The following is a 17,776-nucleotide window of genomic DNA, read 5'->3' as shown; positions in this document are numbered from 1 at the left end:
GAATGAAAAAATGAGAAAGAACGAAAGAAAGAAAGAGAACATCAGCATTTGCTGCATCTTGGTCAACAGCTATGGAAAGAGGAAAGGCATTTACTGTTCAAAAAGAAGAAGCTTATGAGCTTTTAGAAAGTGAGTCAGCTTTACCTCAGCTGGAAGTAAAAAGAAAAAAAATATGAAACTTCTACAGGAATTGTTTCTTTTCTCCCTTTAGTTTTGCTTGGTATTTCTCAAACATCTTCAAAGTGAACCTCCTTTTTCAGATAACAGCCCAACTCAAACCCACATCCCTGAAGGCCAGGGAGACAGAATTAGCCAGAATTAGATTAAATTTCCTGCCACTAAAACACTGATCATCTGTCAGCAATTAAGGGTAGTTACCAGTCCCTGACAACTGTAAATATTTGTAGTCAGCAACTTCATCATGGCTTCATTTGCCTCCCTTGAAGAAACTTGTGCTGTGTTCACACCTAACACCTTATGACAATTTTGAACTTCTTCATGATATTTTGCACAGACCAGAGCTTTAGAAAAAACAGTTGTTCAGCTGAATTTCAGTTAGCAGAGTAGAGGGCACTGATTTGTAAAATGGAATCTTCCTCTGCTTTCCCCATCACTTTTGAATGTTTCCTTCTATTCTGTAAATATTTTCCCATCTTCCAGGGGAATAATTTTATTTTAAAAATTTATGTTCTACCAAATGGTCACCTTACAGACCGATGCAGTATGCAGACAGGTGATCTGTATCACAGATATTACTATGCGTATGTTGTTGTCTAAATTTAGTAAATATGTGAACTAAGGAGGCTGAAGTGAGCTTGTCCCTAGGCAGCTGTTCCAATAATAGTCTGCATAATGACATTCCTCAATGTTTTTCATTTGAAGGATTTTTTTGCCTTTTTTAAGAAGAATCCGAAGACCAGCTTGAGCTGCACTGCAACATAAACTTTCACTAATAGTAATTTAAAAATTAGTTTGGGCTCTGAATGGTCAGGGATTTTTTTCCTTTTTATTCCCCTGATGTAAGCATGTGGATTTGTTTAGCTGCATAGAGGGGAGGGGCTTGGGGGCCTTTTTAAGTTTTGGAAGTGATTAGGGAATGCCTGATGTTGTATTGACCATCATTTAATTAACAATGATCTAGATCAACACGTCTTGTTCCAACCAAGAATAGGGCACTAATACAGTCAGAAGTAAAGTCAGTCTCCAGCTATGAAGACAGAGATCCCAGTGACTTCCAGGAAAATCAAAGTGATGTCTATCAAAGGAACAAAGAAATGGAAAGGGAAAGGCTATTTCCACTTCTTATTCTGATACAGGATCTAGGCCAGATCCTTTATTCTGGTTGACTACTGGTTGACACAAAACCAAAGTGACAAAGTTTTTAAACTGCCATTGTAACTCTGTGGTCTATAAGCTGACAGAGGTATGTTAAGACCCTAGTGCCAATAGAACAGCCGTGGGATTTTTTAAAAGATACTTGGCTATTAATGGATCCTGAAACAGTTCAGGGAACAGGCAGGGAACTCCAGCTAAATATCCTCCTTTTTGTAGAATTGGTGGCTGAGCTGTCCCACTGCCTATTCTACCTAGAAAACTCACTTCCTTTGAAAATTATTTCAGTATAGCCTGTTCTGCATGCTTTTAAGTGCTTTGTAGCATCTCAGTGGTAAAAAAAGTAGCTGGAGCAAGAAGTCCTGGCTCTATCTGTGATGCTGGGAAGGGGACAGCATTTGCTTACTGTGTATTCTTTGCAGAAGACATAGAAGAATTAGTTATGGTTGGTTGGTGTGGCTTGCTAAATTCTGGTTATTCATGTTCTCGGAAGTTTACGTGCAAACTAATCAGCTGCACTGATCCCCTAGTATGAAGCTGAAATCAGTTAGGAAGGCCGTTGACCTTATTACAGCAAGTGACATTTAGTTTCAGTTTTTAAATGACATTTAGTTTCAGTATTTGACAGCCAAGCTCTTTATTCTGGCTTTGGGGGCTTTGGTGTTTTAGTCTTGTTTGGGGGTTTTTTGTTTGTTTTGCTTTCGGTTTTTTGCCTTCCCTCTATTACACCACTCTTAACTTGCCCTGATTTTTCTTAGACATAATTTTCATCACATGAAATCTGTCCTATTTTATGACACACACTTTCCTGGAGGATACTTGACCTTCTTTACAGGAATTCCTGTATGCTTATGAGTCCTGGAAATGGGACAATGTTCCTACGGAAAGGTGGCTCCTTACTTCTAGGCAAAGGATGCTGACTTGCTTTCTTGGAAATCTGCTTGACTGTGAGGGTGAGGGCAGGAGAGAAGAAAGATGTAAGCCATCTTTGTTGTACTTGGCAAGAGGGTTCAGTATGGGAATGCAGAGCACCCATGCTCCAGTGAGGTGCTAAGTAGTATGTGTGATTACCAGAAGGCAGAGTTGCTCTGGAGACAAAAAATACATTGCTTTCTCTGTGAAGCAGTTGAGTGCAGAGGGGCACACCCAGATTCTGCAAGCCTTAATTCCATCCTGGCAGTCTGAGCCAGAGGGAAACTTGGTGTATGCCAGGAGAGCAGCACATATTTAACTAGGTCGTGGCACTGATTCTATGCAAGATTTTCATCCACAGAGACTGGGGCCCTAAAACCGTTGTTTGCTCCTGGGCCACTGCACATGCCAGAGAAGAAACTAGTCATCTAGAGGGATGTAGCTAATTAGGAATTGAGTCAGTTTTGCAGAAGACTTCAAAGATGTAAAATAATAATATTTTAAAATTATGGGGAATAAATCTGTACCTTTTGAATACATAACCATACATAGATAGAAAATTTGAGCTGTGAGCAAATCATCATATTTTGTTTCACTTGACAGAATCTGAAGTTTAGCACCTGTATTTTTTGTATTGGTGCCTGTGAGGTTCTAACAGCTGCAGAAACTATGATTTTGACAGAGAGACAGTATCATGCCTATGGAGACAGCCACAGGAAACTTACTGCTCAGTTCATAAGAAGCATGACAGAGCTTGAGTCCTGACCACTGATTTACCACTGCCCTGCTCATTCACATCAGGCATCTTCTTAACTCAGCCCCACTCCACACTCATGTTACACTCATGTAAATGCTGCTGCAAAGTTGGTGTCAGTAGGGAACTCGGTCATGAGACTGCACAGCACTGCTTCACATCATGCAAATACCATGGGAAGGAAAGGTTTCACATTATTTTGTCTCTGTAAATGACTGTTGCAAGTCTACAAGAAGAATAGAAAGGACACTGAAAATCATTAAGCACTAGGTGTTATTAGGCCTCATGAATAAGTTGGATGCACAAGTTCTTAATAGACCAAAACACTGAAGTATTCTGAATTGCATGAAGGAGGAAGACTCTGACACTAAATTTTCTTCTAATTGGCAGAAGGAAGGAAGGAAGGAAGGAAGGAAGGAAGGAAGGAAGGAAGGAAGGAAGGAAGGAAGGAAGGAAGGATAGAGCATAAAATCAAGAATGTTACTAAATTATCATTGCCATTAAGTCTATTTACTAACTTACAAGAAATGCCTTCAGTTTAGACTATAATTATAATCAAAACCAAGTTAGTATGTTGGCCCTCAGACAGAGTACTGAATGGTGTGACTAACATCTGTAGTACAGCCTAGATACAAATTCTGTTCCGCTGAAATGGTGATGGAGTAAAGACACAGATGGGATTGGAGGTTACAATTTTTATGCCATTAGGGTGTGTGCTGCTTTTAAACATACCTTGTTTGTCCATAACTGGGGCTTGTGAAGCCCTGTTTGCTGTAACTTTGCTCTAAAGTTGAAAAACCATCTTACCACCTTGCTGTATGCAGAAGATTCCTCTTGCCTGGTGAATGTAGGTAACACACATGTTCAAGAAAACAAAATGATAGCTTAAATTCTGTTTCCTGTTATTCTGTTCCTCTCCCATTCCCCACATGCAAATCCAAACTAACCTGGATGATCTGTGTAGTTTCTGACTCACTCTTCTCTCCCTCTCTGTAGATCTCTGTTCAGTTCAGGTCCTCACTGTGTAGGAAGAGGCTCTCTTCAGATGAATTAGTACAGCTACTTTGACTGTAGAGATGGTCTTCTGGAAAAACAATTGTGTTCTTTTTAGCTTACCTCTCAATATAAAAGGCATCTCCAATGTTTTTTCAAAAGAAATTACAGAAGAAATATGTACAAAGGTTCCTATATGGTCTCTTAATTTCAGTGCAGCGCTATTCTTTGCTGAAGCACTCAGCAGTGCTCGTAAGATACTCTACAATCAAATCCAATATGAATGTCTCACACGTACCACTATATCTTCAACACTGATTGCATCTGCACTGCAAACAAATTGTTGATTTGATACTCTATACATTAACTTTGAGTATAGGGATCATAAGTGATCATTGATAAAGAAAAAGAAACAATTTTTTTCTGCACAGAGTGTGATTAACGTACAAAAGACGGTTTTCAACTGGTACAGAACTATTGGCTTTGTGCTCTTTCTGCCAGCTGCTCTAGACAGATGATTTCCAGGACTTAGGAGGAAATCTGTTATAAATTATTTGCTTTTATCATTCAGCTAATTTTCTTGTTGTTGGGTTTTTCCCATTATTTTTTATTAAAGCCAAATGAGTGTGCTCCAGGACATTCCACAAATGCTGCTGTACTGTCACTTTAGGAAATACCATTGAAGCGACCTTTTCCTTGTTTGCCTCCCATGGTATTTAACTAAACTGTTTTAAGAGAAACATCATTAGAATTGTCAATTTCTCCATGTGTGTCTTAAGGTTATTAATAGAAACTGTCTTTGGGGGATAACAGAAAAAGAGGGCTTTGTTTTTCCCTCATTACCCACATTTTCCACTAAAGTAACAGTATCAACTTTAACACAGGTCTATCAACATCAGAGAAATTTAGGCCTCTCTCTCTCTCTCTCTCTTACCCCCACGCCCCTGTAAGAATTTGATACTAGTGAAAGACACCACATTAGAATCACAAGAGAGTGAAGTCCTCTACCCAACCTCAAACTGTATATAGCATAGGGAGCAATTCCACCGCTCCCCACCCCCCAAAAACCTTCCACCACAATTCCTGATTTTTGTCCTGGCATCCCTTATTTTAAGAGGGTGTGGGACAGTACATCCCAAACAGTACTTGGATCAAAATAGTAAGTGCCAGCTACGATCACAGTTCTCGAGCTGCTTTGACTCAACCACAAGAAAAAAACAGGTATCACAGAGCACAGAACAGTTAAAGCTGGAGGAGACCTCTGGCAATCATCTGTTCCAAACCTCATCTCCAAAGGGGGGTCAACTAGAGAAGGTTGCCTGGAGCCCCATCCAGTCAGGCTTTGAGTATCTCCACATATGAAGCCTCCACCATGTCTTTGAGTAACTTGTTTCAGTGTTTTGATCACACACACTCTAAACATTTTTTCTTATGTTTAAATGGAATTTCCTGTGTTTCAGTTTGTGCCCATAAACTCTCATCCTTCCCACTGAGCACCACAGAGAAGTATCTGGCTCCATCTTCTTTACTCCCCACATCAACAAGTATTCATAAATATTGATAAGCAGTCCCAGTTCTCTCAGTCTCTCCTCATATTCAGATATACCAGCCCTTTAACCATCTTTGTGGCCTCTTGTTGCACTCCCTCCAATGTGTCCACCTCTTTCTTGCCCTGCAGAACCCCAGAACTGGAAACAACACTCCAGATGTGTCCCACCAATGTTGAGCAGAAAGGAAGGATCATTTGTTTTGACTTGCTGTTTTTCATTTTTCTTGATACAGTCCAAGGCTGTTGTCTTTCTTTGCCACAGTGGTACAGCTCAGATTGATATTCAAATTGTTGCCTACCAGAACTCCAGGTTCTTTTGCACAAGGATGTTTTCCAACTGGTTTGCCCCAGCCTGTACTTATGCATGAGGCTTTTTCTCCTCAGGAAAAGGACTTTGTATTTTCCTTTGTTGAATTCTATGAGATTACTATTGAGGTGCCTCCAAACAGCAGTATGACCATCTGGTCTATCAATTTTCTTCCCAGTTTTATGTTGTCAGCAAACTTGCTGAAGGTACAGTCAGTCCCATCATCCAGGCCATTAATGAAGATGTTAAACAGTTTTGTATTCCAGAACTAAACCTGGGATAATCTATTTGTGTGGCCTGCAGCTGATCTGTTTGCTGCTGACCACAACCTTTCAAGCCCAGCAGCTCAGCTAGCTACTAAGCCATGTCACTAATCACTTATCTAGCCCACGGTTCATCAATTTGTCAATGAGGACATTATGCAAAAGTGTCAAAAGCCTTACTAAAGTCAAGATAAACAGCATCTACTGTTCTCTCCCTATGTCATCACAGAAGGCTATTAGGATGGTCAGGAATGATTTCTCCTTATGGATTTGTGCTGAGTACTCCTGGTCACATTCTTGTCCTTCATGTGTGTGGAATTGGTTTCTAGGATGGTGTACTCCTTCACCTTTCTAGGGATTGAGATGAGGCTCTCCACCCTGTCCAAATAACCTTTCTTGTACCTCTTGAAGATAAAAATGACAACTGCTTTCTTCGTGTCCTCAAGGAATCTCCCCCAGTGGCTACAACCTTTCAAAGCTAATCAAGAGTCGCTTCACATGGACGTTATGCTCCCTCAGCATTTGTGGGTGTATCCCATCAGGGACTTACTTGTTTATTTGTACAGTTTAGTTAAATATTCCCTTACCCAATTCTCATTAATCAAGGGTAAGTCTGCCTTACTCCAGACATTGTGCCTGGTCTGACAGGCATGGGATTTGTCAAGGTGAGTACTTCCAGTGAAGATCACAGTGAAGAAGACTTGAGCATCTCATTCTTTTTTGTGTTCTTTGCCACCAGGTTCCCTAGACTAATCAACAGTGGGCCAATTTTTTCCCTCTTCTTTCTTTTGCAATCAATCTCTCTGTAGACACCCTTTTTGTTGTCCTGCATGTCCTTAGCAGACTCAAGGCCAGGTAGGTCTTGGTTTTCCTTTTCCCATCCCCACACATTCAGATAGTGTCTCTATATTCCTTCCAAGTCGCCTGACCATACTCCTACCTCTTGTAGACTTCCTTTTATGTGTAGTTAGGAGCTCTTTGGTTACCTAGACAGGCCTCCTGACACCTTTGTTTCTTTTCATGGTCATCAGGATAAACTTGAGTTTAGAAGAGGTGATCCTTGAAAATCATTGGACTCTCATGGACGTCTCTTCTTGCCAGGGGCATGTCCTGTGGAATTCTTTCAAAGAGGTCCCTGATCAGGCCACAGTCTGCTCTCCTGAAGTCTAAGGTTGTGATCCTGTTCTTTGTACTGTTCCCTCCTCTCAGAATCCTAACTCTACCATCCCATGGTCACTGCAGCCAAAGCTACCCTTGACTTTCTCACCCTGAATCCATTCTTCCTTGTTTGTAAATGCCAGGTTCAGTAGAGTGACTTCTCTCTTCAGCTCAACCATTACCAGTGTTAGGAAGTTGTCATCACTCCAAAAACCTCCTGGATTTCTTGTGCTCTGTTGTATTGCTCTTCCAGAAGACATTGAGGTGGTCATGAGCCTCCTCCAGTTGCCTGAAGAAGGTCTCCTTTACTCATTCTTTTGATCTTTAGCAGATATCCACCAAAGCATTGCTCTGGTTTATTTCCCACAAGCTCTCAATTGGCTCATGGTCCATCACCATGATGAGGTAGTGTCAAACAGATGCTATCATTGGAGAACCATTTCACAGCAACATAAGGCTCCTCCTCTGCTGCATTTTTTCCTTCCTATGTTTTTAGGAAACACTCAGAAATTCAAATATATCCTGTTCTGGGAGACCTCATGCCCATTCAAATCAATACCACAGCTCAGGGTCAATTTAAATCGGTTTCCCTGTATAGCACAGTTCTTTCCCAGTTTGCTGGTGTTGATATTTCTTTCCTAGTCTCCAGTCTTGCTGCTTGGGACTTCACCACACTAACACATGCTAGACTTGGACTTCTACCTTCTGAGAAAGAAGTTTCAACAAAACCTTTTTGTCTCATTAATGTACAGAAACCCTCACATGGTCCTGATTACTCTAACGCTCTCTACTAAAGATTATCTCCATTCATTCCCTTGTTACCACTTCATGATTCAGTCTGTCCTTATATTCCCTAAAGAGCTGTCCTTAGTCATGCAATTCACATGGCATTACCTCTTCTCATCCCTAAAAGTGAGGTAGCTTATCCTACAACGTTTGCAATTGCACCAATTTTTCATTCTGATGAACAAACTGGATTTGAACAGGTGACGAAATTTTGTTCAGCCACATGTAATAACTCTAATCTTGTTTATCAAGCAGGCCTGCTTATTTTTATAGTATTACTTTTGGTATGAGCATTGTTTGATTCTGTATTCACATCTGCGTCTATCAGTGCCACAGCATCTTACTATGCAATGACGTGATCCTTGTCTCTACCTTCCTAACACACTGTGTAAAAGAACTAGGATGTAGCATCTGACAAGAAGCAGCAATCATACTTCTGTGTAATGCTCATTCATCTCAAAGGAAGTTCCTGCCTCAGCTGACACTAAGGCAGTAAATGCGTGGAGTTCTAAGAAGTACAGCCTGGCAAGTTTTCTATATGCAGCCCTAAGTGGTTTTCTTAAAAGAGCTGGCAGAGAAGGAGCAGGGAAAGAGAGGTTTAATGCCAAATTTCTTTACTTATTGCAAATATCAACCCTCTTGAGTAATAATTTGACATTCCTTAGCAAAGACACACTCTACTTTTGAAATATTTACCATTCCTTTATTTTTTATAACCTTAAGAAAATTCGTGAGGAATGTGAACTGTTTTGGTTTTTGTCTTCCTATGACGGCAGAGATTTATTTATAGCCAGGAACTGCAGGACAGTTCTCACGTGGCTGCTGAAAATTAAAACAGCATGTAGAGTTTTGTTTTGTTTTGTTTTGCTTTTTATGCCTTTGCTGCTACAATCTCTCCCTGGGTTCCCTAAACCCTTGTTATTGTAACTAGAGCTACATTTGCATTGCTACAATTGCAGGGTTATGTAAATTCCAAAGGCTTTAAAGAAAAGGGCCTGCAGATTCTACTCTGGGACATAGGGAAGTTGACACAAACTGTTATGCCCAACAACAAGGGAGAGACAAAGGCATTCATAAATTGTCAAGAGACAGGAAACCTAAGTCTCAGCCTCAGCATCAACCTGAAACTTTCTAAACCATTAGAATTTACTGGTTTCATTTAAATTGATTGCCCTCTCATTTTCAGTGTTGTGCTTTGCTAGGGCCAGGAAAATTTCCTTCTATCACTTCTGAAAATCTCCATGTTCTCTTTCACCTTTCACCACTGTGTACTGGTTTACCCAGAAGAGCCAACAACAGAAAGTTCTACAGGTACAAATATTTTCAGACCCAAGGAACTGCATTTTTACAACGATGATGAAAATGTGCATGTTGAAATACTTTACCTTAGTCACAATTATTTTTATACTAAAAAGGAAATCACAATGAAAGAGAAAACCCATACTCATAAAAGTTGTCAAGATAACAGAGTCTGCACCTGATCCCTTGCAAGCAGTCCTTACTGCACTTAGGGTGGGAAGAAGTGTGATAGATGTTGCACATCTGCGCACTTCTGAGTAACCAAGTTGTAATGCTGACATTAGCTGTGCATTTCTGTGTGGGCATGGGCAAGCCAATTCATGTTTCTGACTCTGTACTCTCTAAAAGAGGGATAATCACGCCTGACTCAGACTCAGTGTTAGAAGGTTCTGCATAAGCTCATCTTAGTCCCCAGTGTTTAGACAACTCAGCTAAATGAGAAAAATGTTTAGCCCGCTTCTCCAGACTTGCTTCTATTAAAGTTCTAAATCATCATTAGATAAATCATGTTTAGACCTCAGACAAAAAAACAGATTACATTATTCTTGAAGTATGTGGAGGTTTTTCTCAGCACGGTGCACCCCAGTCACTGGAGTGTGCTAATGAGAGCTCATGGATTTTGTGAAGAGGTGCAGTCAGAATTCCCTAGCCAATTCAGCTGACACCATAAGGAAGAATGAGGCTGTGATACCACTCCAACATGCTGCTTTCTATAGCTGTTAAATTTTCTAGCAAACCTTAAACTTACTGCAGAGGATGTGGAGAGAAAAAAAAAAAATAGCAGGACTTGCTGCATTGTTCACTCACATCTTTGGTGCAAAGTCAGTCATGGTAAGTGAGATAGAAAATGAAGAAGCACTGGCTCACACTTTGCAGCCAGGTAGGTCAGTGCCAAGACAACACAGAAGGAGCATTCTAAGCAATTCCCTGTGCTGTGATATTTTAAAAACAATCACTAAAGTTGAAAAGGTGCCTTCAATGGTGTACAGTAGTTCCTACTCACCTGGTAGTCACTGTCACTGCACAGGTGGCAATAGCTATTATCATTATAGAACTGTAGCTGTTTAAATCTTATCATGAAAGACTAGACCCCCTTCTTAAGATGCAGCTACACAAGATCCCTGCACAGCTCAGAAGTTTCTACCGGTTTGGCATGTGTGTTTATTTACTTGGAGGCAGGAACCACCCTCTGATCCTGACCATCACTGTGACCTTGGGCAAGTGACTGAATGCCTCTGCACCCACAACTTCTTTTGAAGTCAACTGGTGATGTGTATGCTCACCAGTTCTGAGGAGAAACTGAAGCCCTACAGGCCAAAGCTGAGATCTGCTACAGCCAAGGTGTTTTGAGTCACATCACAAATTACATAAATTCTTAACACAAAAACTGAAGCATCAATAGATAAGAAATATTTCTGTAAATGTGGTCATGTAATTGTACCAGTAGAACCCAACTCCAAGACACAGAGCAGTGGAGTCCAAGGGACCATCTATGTTAACAATTTTTGGAAGAGGACAGTTTGTTCAGAATCTGTGTTGAGTCAGAAACAAGCAACCATAAGACAGAGAGAAACTAGAAATCAAAGACAGCTATATTAGGCTGTGTCCCATTCTTAGTGTACCTAATCATAAGTATCTGAGAACTATGTATATTACTGAACCAAATAAAGTACTGACCAAAATTGTTACTTTATTTCATAAGTTATGTTTTCTGATAGTCTAAACTGTTGTATTTTTTCCTCAGAGATTACTAGTTTAGTGCTCAAAAACACTGTAGAGCACAGACAAGAAACTCTGATATCCTGTAATATCAAATTCCCCAGATTTTGGTCTTAAACCTGATTCAAAATGGATACATGCCTCTAAGTGATCAGCACTGCTTCGTATAGCCTTCAGTATTTCATCAAAGTATTAAGCAAGATGGAGTTTGCTTAGCTTTCAGGACCTGTGAAGTCTGCAGCCTGTAATTATTGACCAAACTAGCATCATAGCTCTTACCTACAACTCATTAGTTTCCTTGAGTTGACAAAGCCCTTCCTTACCCTCCATGCTTGCATATCCAATAGATACTACTTGACTCAGCACAATTAGCAAAGCAGGCAGGACAAGGAGCCACTTAGTCACCTCTGACACATTTTACAGCAGAGAACCTTCAGTAGCTGACCCTACACTCCTATGTCAAACAAGGCAAAAAAAGTCATAAAATACTAATAAACATAACCACATAGGCTTCTGACACACCAGAAAGACCATTTAAAGTAGGAGTCTAAAACAATCCTTGTACTGATACCAAATGACAGTAAGAAAATAAAAGGCCTGTAATGGCCCAGTGGTTCAGCATGGCAAGGTATAGTTAGGCCTATATTAGATGTTCAGTGCTGTGATATTCCTCTGCTTCATAAAGAAAGGAGGGCAAAAATAATGAACAATGATAAACACATGGGAAGAAGGTATATAGTAAAAAAAAAAGTAAAAAAAAAAGCAAAACAAGCCTAACAACAAAAAACTTTCCATAAGCAGGACTAGAAGTAGAATTAGAACAGTTCAGTTGGAAGGCACCTACAATGATCAGTCCAGCTGCCTGATTGCTTAAATGCTTTCTAATGGTGCCACACAGGTGAGCTGCAAAAGGCAGATTTGTGTTGTCCTCTCAACCTGCTGCAATCAGCTGCGCCCAAAAATATCTGGAGGGAAAAAGACATCTGACACAGACATGGTAAAATGACCCAAACTAAGAAGTGGCAACTCTGAGGGTGTGGGAAAGTCTGCAAACAAATCACTGGGTGTGTCAGATACACAGACGCTGTTATAATGCAGTGATTAGTGTGTCTCAGTGAATATGTAAAAATGAGCTTGGTGTGTTCAGAGCCAGGCACAATGACCGCTGAACAAACTCCAGTTCTGGCTGCATTTGCCTAGGAGCAGTACAACATTTGCTGTGAACCTAAAGCTTTGTGGGATGCTCAGAGATAACCAAAGCCTGGAGCTACTAAACAAATCCAGCACAGCATCTTATTCTACATGAAGATTTTCTAGACTAAATATCACAGAACTGGGAAAACTGCTTCTGTGACACCCATGAGTGAATTTCTCTGTGAGCTTCACTGAGGCTACAGGGCCCATTATTTCCCACCCTGATAGCATCACAAGATGCAGTGTGTATGATCCACATCAAATGGCAAAATCCAGCCCTAGAAACAAGCCTCCAAAATGCTGGTGAGAAGCTTTAAAATTCCAAATGCAACAAATACAGGAACCTAGAGAGCTCATGGATTTAAGTTCACACAGTCTGTACAGAAAACCTAATAAATAAAATTTATACTTCTGTGCAGCCTTGGTTGTTCCATTGCAACAAACAAAGAGATAGATAACACACTGAAAAGCACGTATCCCAAGTTAATGACAGTGGTCAGCCAGCAGAAGCAAGCCCAAGATTAACAATGAAAGAATTCCTGATTGAAGTCAAAGAGTTTTTCCCATTTCTCTGGAGGCTTTGCCCCCCGGCTGGCACCAAACTGTCCAGCTCCTTCTAGCTTCTTTGTGAATTAGGTTTATTCCTGAAGGAGCTCAAGAATCCCAAGAGACCATAACTAAAGAGGGCTCAAAGAAAAAATGAAAGTTGCTTATCTCTCCCCTGCACTGGGTAACCAGTTAGCAGTGAGTACCCACAACTGAAGACAGTGTTCCTAGTGTTGTTTCAGCCTAGCTCAGAGACATGTTCTCTCAGCAGGCTATTTGGATCAAAGACTTAAGGCAACATTCCTCAAAGAAAAGACAAGGTAAAACACAGAGGGTACTTTTTCGCCATCTGCTTCCATTTTAATTTGCTGCACTCCCACATGTCACCAGAGTCTGTAGGATGGTCAGTTGGATTCTGGGTCATGTGCATTCATGGCAGTATAAGACTACAAGGTCATCACATCCTGTTTCCTACAATCACAGACAACTGTGTAATAGACACATAGTCAGTCCAGCAGTCTCCACAGCACATTTATTCCAGAACTATCACACATTAACATAAGCTTTTTCAAGTGACCAATGGGAAACAATTAAATAAGTTTTCCAGTCTGAAGTGAGGCAGCGATTTTCATTCTCAGCTTAAAGCAGCTGACAATGACAAATTAGGTATTTCATTGTACAGGGGTATAATATCATCTACCTGACCTCTGTTAGCTGAGTCAAGAGATCATAACATTTAGTCCACTCTGTGGATAAAAATACATAAAGCTAGAGATAATTTTTATTAATGTCAAAATTAGAAAAAACCACCCAAAATATTGATATGCGTGTAATCGGAATTGTATTGCAAAATTATATATTGCTGAATTATATTGAAAAAATCAAAGCCAGTATTTGAAAAACTGATTCTCAACACTAATGAAGTGGCAATATAATACTGCTTTTTGATAAAAGTACAGTGACACCATATGAAAAGGTTAATACATTATGATAGTTCAACTGTGACTTGTATTTGCAGTATTTCCTTAGATAAGGCTCCCATTCCACAGTAGCTTAGCTACACTAACAGATGTGTAAATCAGAAAGAGTAAGGGCCCCTGGAGATGTCCCAATAGATGTGAACATACTAAACATCACCACTGAAAGTAAACAGGGGATGAGACAGTGAGGAGACACTTGCTAAATTTTGCCTCTGATTAAACAGAAAATGTGTCATGAAGGGCGCAGTAGGACATTTATAGCTCAACACATGTCCCACAGCAGGTACATGAAGCTATTCTAGATAAGCCCAGACACAGCTGGAAAACAATTCATGGGTCCCCCAAGATAAATTTCAGAAATTTTCAGTCAGAAAATGCATCTGTTTTTCTCCCTATAACTTAGTAATGGTGAGTGCCAAAGACTTTGTACCATTCACACAGACTGCCTGAATCCTGCTGATGATGAAAGGCTAAGGTCAAGCTTTGTACTTCTGGCATTGGCAACACATTTAAGGGCCTCTACAACAGAGCCAGAGAGATTCACTCATTGGGATGCCTGACCCATAGGGCAGTAAAACTATGAAACAAGCAATGAGGGCAAGTTCATATCTCAGTAGGGCACAGTTGGAAGACAGTTCATATTGGCAGGGCCCTAGCATGGTTATTACCCTGTCCCTGCATAACAGTGCAGGAGGATGCTGACAGATCAGAGCACAAGAGAGAACAAAACCAACAGTCTCTCTGTGCACTCAGCTGTTAGAAACAGTTTAATTGGTTCCCGCTGTATACACGGCTGCAAAAGTAGCAAAGGACTGAAGTCCCCCCATGTTTGGTCAAGATCTTGCTTTCTTTCATCTGTTGTGCAGATGCTGATGGGGGTCACCTGCCTAGAGGGGGTCAGGATTGTGCCAAATGGATTTAAGGAGGGTACTCACAGTCCAGGCATCCCAGCTTAGTGGTCAATGACTCAGTGAGAAAACCAAGATTGTCTGCACTGGTGGATGGATTCATTCCTAATACTTGTAAGGAAGAATGATATCCTGGCAAACCTTCTCTACAGATCTATGCTGTTTTATCTAACAATAAACCCATCCCACCTAGTAGGGAAATTCTCTTACAACCATTATCAGGAGTACCTAAATTCCATACTCTCAGTACAGGCAAAAACCTCAATAAAGTGTGGAGTGTAGAAAGAAATGGAGATTGTAACTAAAAGCTGTGGGAAGATATGAGGGAGGGAGTAAAAAAGGAGAGAAGTACCCACTCTGCAATAGGGTGATATTCTTTCATTCTGGGAGAAGTATGATTTGGTGAATATATGGCTTGTCTATGGGCAGGAGGCTAAATACAACATAATGACTAAGATGATGATATAATATTTTAGTTAATAGATATGGCTTTGATACACTACCACTTCAGAAGACATAAAAGTATCTGAAAAAAAATGGGTCTCTAACCTACCTGCAGAGAGAGTACTTATGTGATAGTACAGACTCTCATCAGTTTTCAGGCATCTGAGAAATCTGTGCCTCTGTTTCCCAAAATGCTAAATCCACTAATATTTGTAAAGTGCTTGGAAATTTTCCAGACAAAAGTGCTGAATGCAAAGAATAAATTACTAACTTTATCTGCTATATCTGTGTGACTTATCCTCACATGTTTATACAGTGTATGATTACAGACAAGAAAATATTCTCAGCATTTAACTTCTACTGGTCAAGTAGGAGCAGCCCATTGACATGACCCAGCTCTATCAGAAACAATCTAACTAATGGTTATACAATACCCACAGCATTCAGGGTTTGATCTTAAACCAGTGGAAAGTACAGAACTTACTGTATTGTCGGCTGATGATTTATTGACTACATGTTTTCAGAGGGAAGGGAAAACACTTGGGGGAAAACAATGACTTTACATTAGAGGAAAATCATGTTACACCTCTAGAAGAGTCCAGGAAACTTCTACGCAAGGTTCAGCAGAGACGAAGATGCCTAAACAGTTCCACAGTTGTTTCATTCCTTCTTGAAAAGCTTGTTTGCTTTGACCTGACAAGGAAAGGAGCAGAATTGGCAGGCTGATGCAGAACAACATGGAATTCCCAAGTATTTCTGTCACAACCTTCTGGAGATTTGAAGGAAAACAGATGGCAGTGCAGGACCAAGAGCATGCAAAGAGATTAATGATTTTTAGAGACCAGCATGAAATACTTAAAAATAGCCTAATTTTTTATTTTTCAAGCACTGAGCTTTCCTGGAAAATGGAAGAACCCAAAATATTTGTTAGCTATGAAAATACCGGCAACAATCATGCTACTGATGAGTATGCCTGTTTGAAATGTTTTAAGAAATATTTAAATTCAAAAGAAAATACAAAACATCTCTAAAAAATGACTAGAGGAGGGCTAGCAAGTTAAATATTTTCTGCAAAAAATTGTCACTCTTTGTAATAATCCACTTTTCAACACGGGAACCAGCAGAGATGCTGATCCCTTTTTTCAATGTCAAGAAAACACAGATAGTATTAAAAATGAAGTATAGTTTCTTCACATGCATTCTTGACACTTAAAGGACTCCAAAATATGAATAAGTTTCTGGAGGTTTGTGATGTGCCTGGTCAGCTTCCTCAATCAACATCTTACAGATATGACTGCTTCTCCCCTGGAGAATGGCTGAAACATCAGAGGCTCTTCACATTGTTTTCTCTCTCAAAGACCACAGGAATATAAAATTGACTACACAGAGTCAAAAGTCCATCTAAACCAGTACTATATCTCCAAGTAAAGGTCAGCTGCAGATGGTTAGGGAAAGCATATAAAAATACCATGTATAGTCTGATCCTACCCCTGCTCAATCTTTTCAGTTGTTTAGGACTTGCAGATGGGAATATAGCCAGATTATCATGTTTAATAGCTACCAGTGGACCCATCCTCCAAGATCTTTCACCTCTTCCCACAGCTGTGTCTTAGGAGAAGAGAATATTGCCATGTGCTGTTAAACCTTGAAATGTATTCTTGCACGATTTCTTCACAATAAATCCAACCTGGATTGTGCTCCTTGGCAGAAATGTTCTTTCTCTTTTGTGTGTCTGTGTTTGTGTATTTATTTTATGAAACTGTCCTGGGAACACATCTTTGCATCAGATCTTATAATGTTAAATTGGACCTGATCATATTCTTCAAAGAGGAACAGGGGACTGTACAAGTTTCTATCTATTAAGATTTCACAGTTCATTAATTCAATTCTTTAAGCAGCTAAAAAAAATTGCCCCTCCAAACAGCAAACAAAATGCAAAGCCTCCCAAATCAGGCTTGTTCACTGCCTTGAATAATAAAAGCTATAAAACAGTAGAAATGAGTCCTTGTTTATGCCTCCTTAATAAAAGTAATATACCAAGGAGACAGAATAGACTTGTTGGGTCTCACAAATCAGCTTCGTCCCCATTTCAAAGAAGAGCTGGGCTGGCACATACATTGCCAGGATTTTAGTCATTTTGGGACACAGTGAAGAGAAAAATACTCTCCAACAAAAACAAATATGAACTTTGAAATTCATGAGCAGAAATACCAACTTCAGCCATTACTACTAGGAAGTCAGCAAGCACTTGTTATTCACGGAGGAAGCCTATTTCTTTCTTGCTGCCGAAGTTTTTCTCAGTTCCTCAAGGTTCCCTCTATTTCCATTTTCACACAGTCTAAACACATCCTTCTGATCTCCAGCTACCATTCCTTGAATTCCAGCAAGTCTTCTGATCTCATCCCTTTCTTATCTACTTCCTTCTTTCTACCTTAAGTCCTTAATTTTTAACTCCAGAAAAGCCTTATCACTGGTATAAGCCTGCCATACTGTCAAAATAATTTTTCTACTAAATCAAAAAACCCTGAGTTTCTCCTGGTCAGTTTTGTTACTCCGTGTTACAGAATCACAGAATCAGAGAATAGCCCGAGTTGGATGGGACCCACAAGGATCACCGAGTCCAACTCCTGGC

General features: G+C 40.1%; 1 protein-coding gene across 4 annotated transcripts in view; it reads right to left on the bottom strand.

Moving 5' to 3' along the window:
• DAAM2 (dishevelled associated activator of morphogenesis 2) overlaps positions 1 to 17,776 on the bottom strand; it is a 204,208-nt gene that overhangs the window by 181,496 nt on the left and 4,936 nt on the right. For all 4 annotated transcript variants that reach the window (XM_048296264.1, XM_048296265.1, XM_048296262.1 and 1 more), the window contains one exon: positions 3,946 to 4,082. The gene's annotated coding sequence lies outside the window, so the exon portion shown is untranslated. The remainder of the gene's footprint in view (positions 1 to 3,945; positions 4,083 to 17,776) is intronic.

Source organism: Corvus hawaiiensis, chromosome 3 (assembly GCF_020740725.1).
Source record: "Corvus hawaiiensis isolate bCorHaw1 chromosome 3, bCorHaw1.pri.cur, whole genome shotgun sequence".
Taxonomy (NCBI): domain Eukaryota; kingdom Metazoa; phylum Chordata; class Aves; order Passeriformes; family Corvidae; genus Corvus; species Corvus hawaiiensis.
The sequence above is the reverse complement of the archived record's forward strand: the minus strand, read 5'-3'. Positions and strand labels throughout refer to the sequence as shown.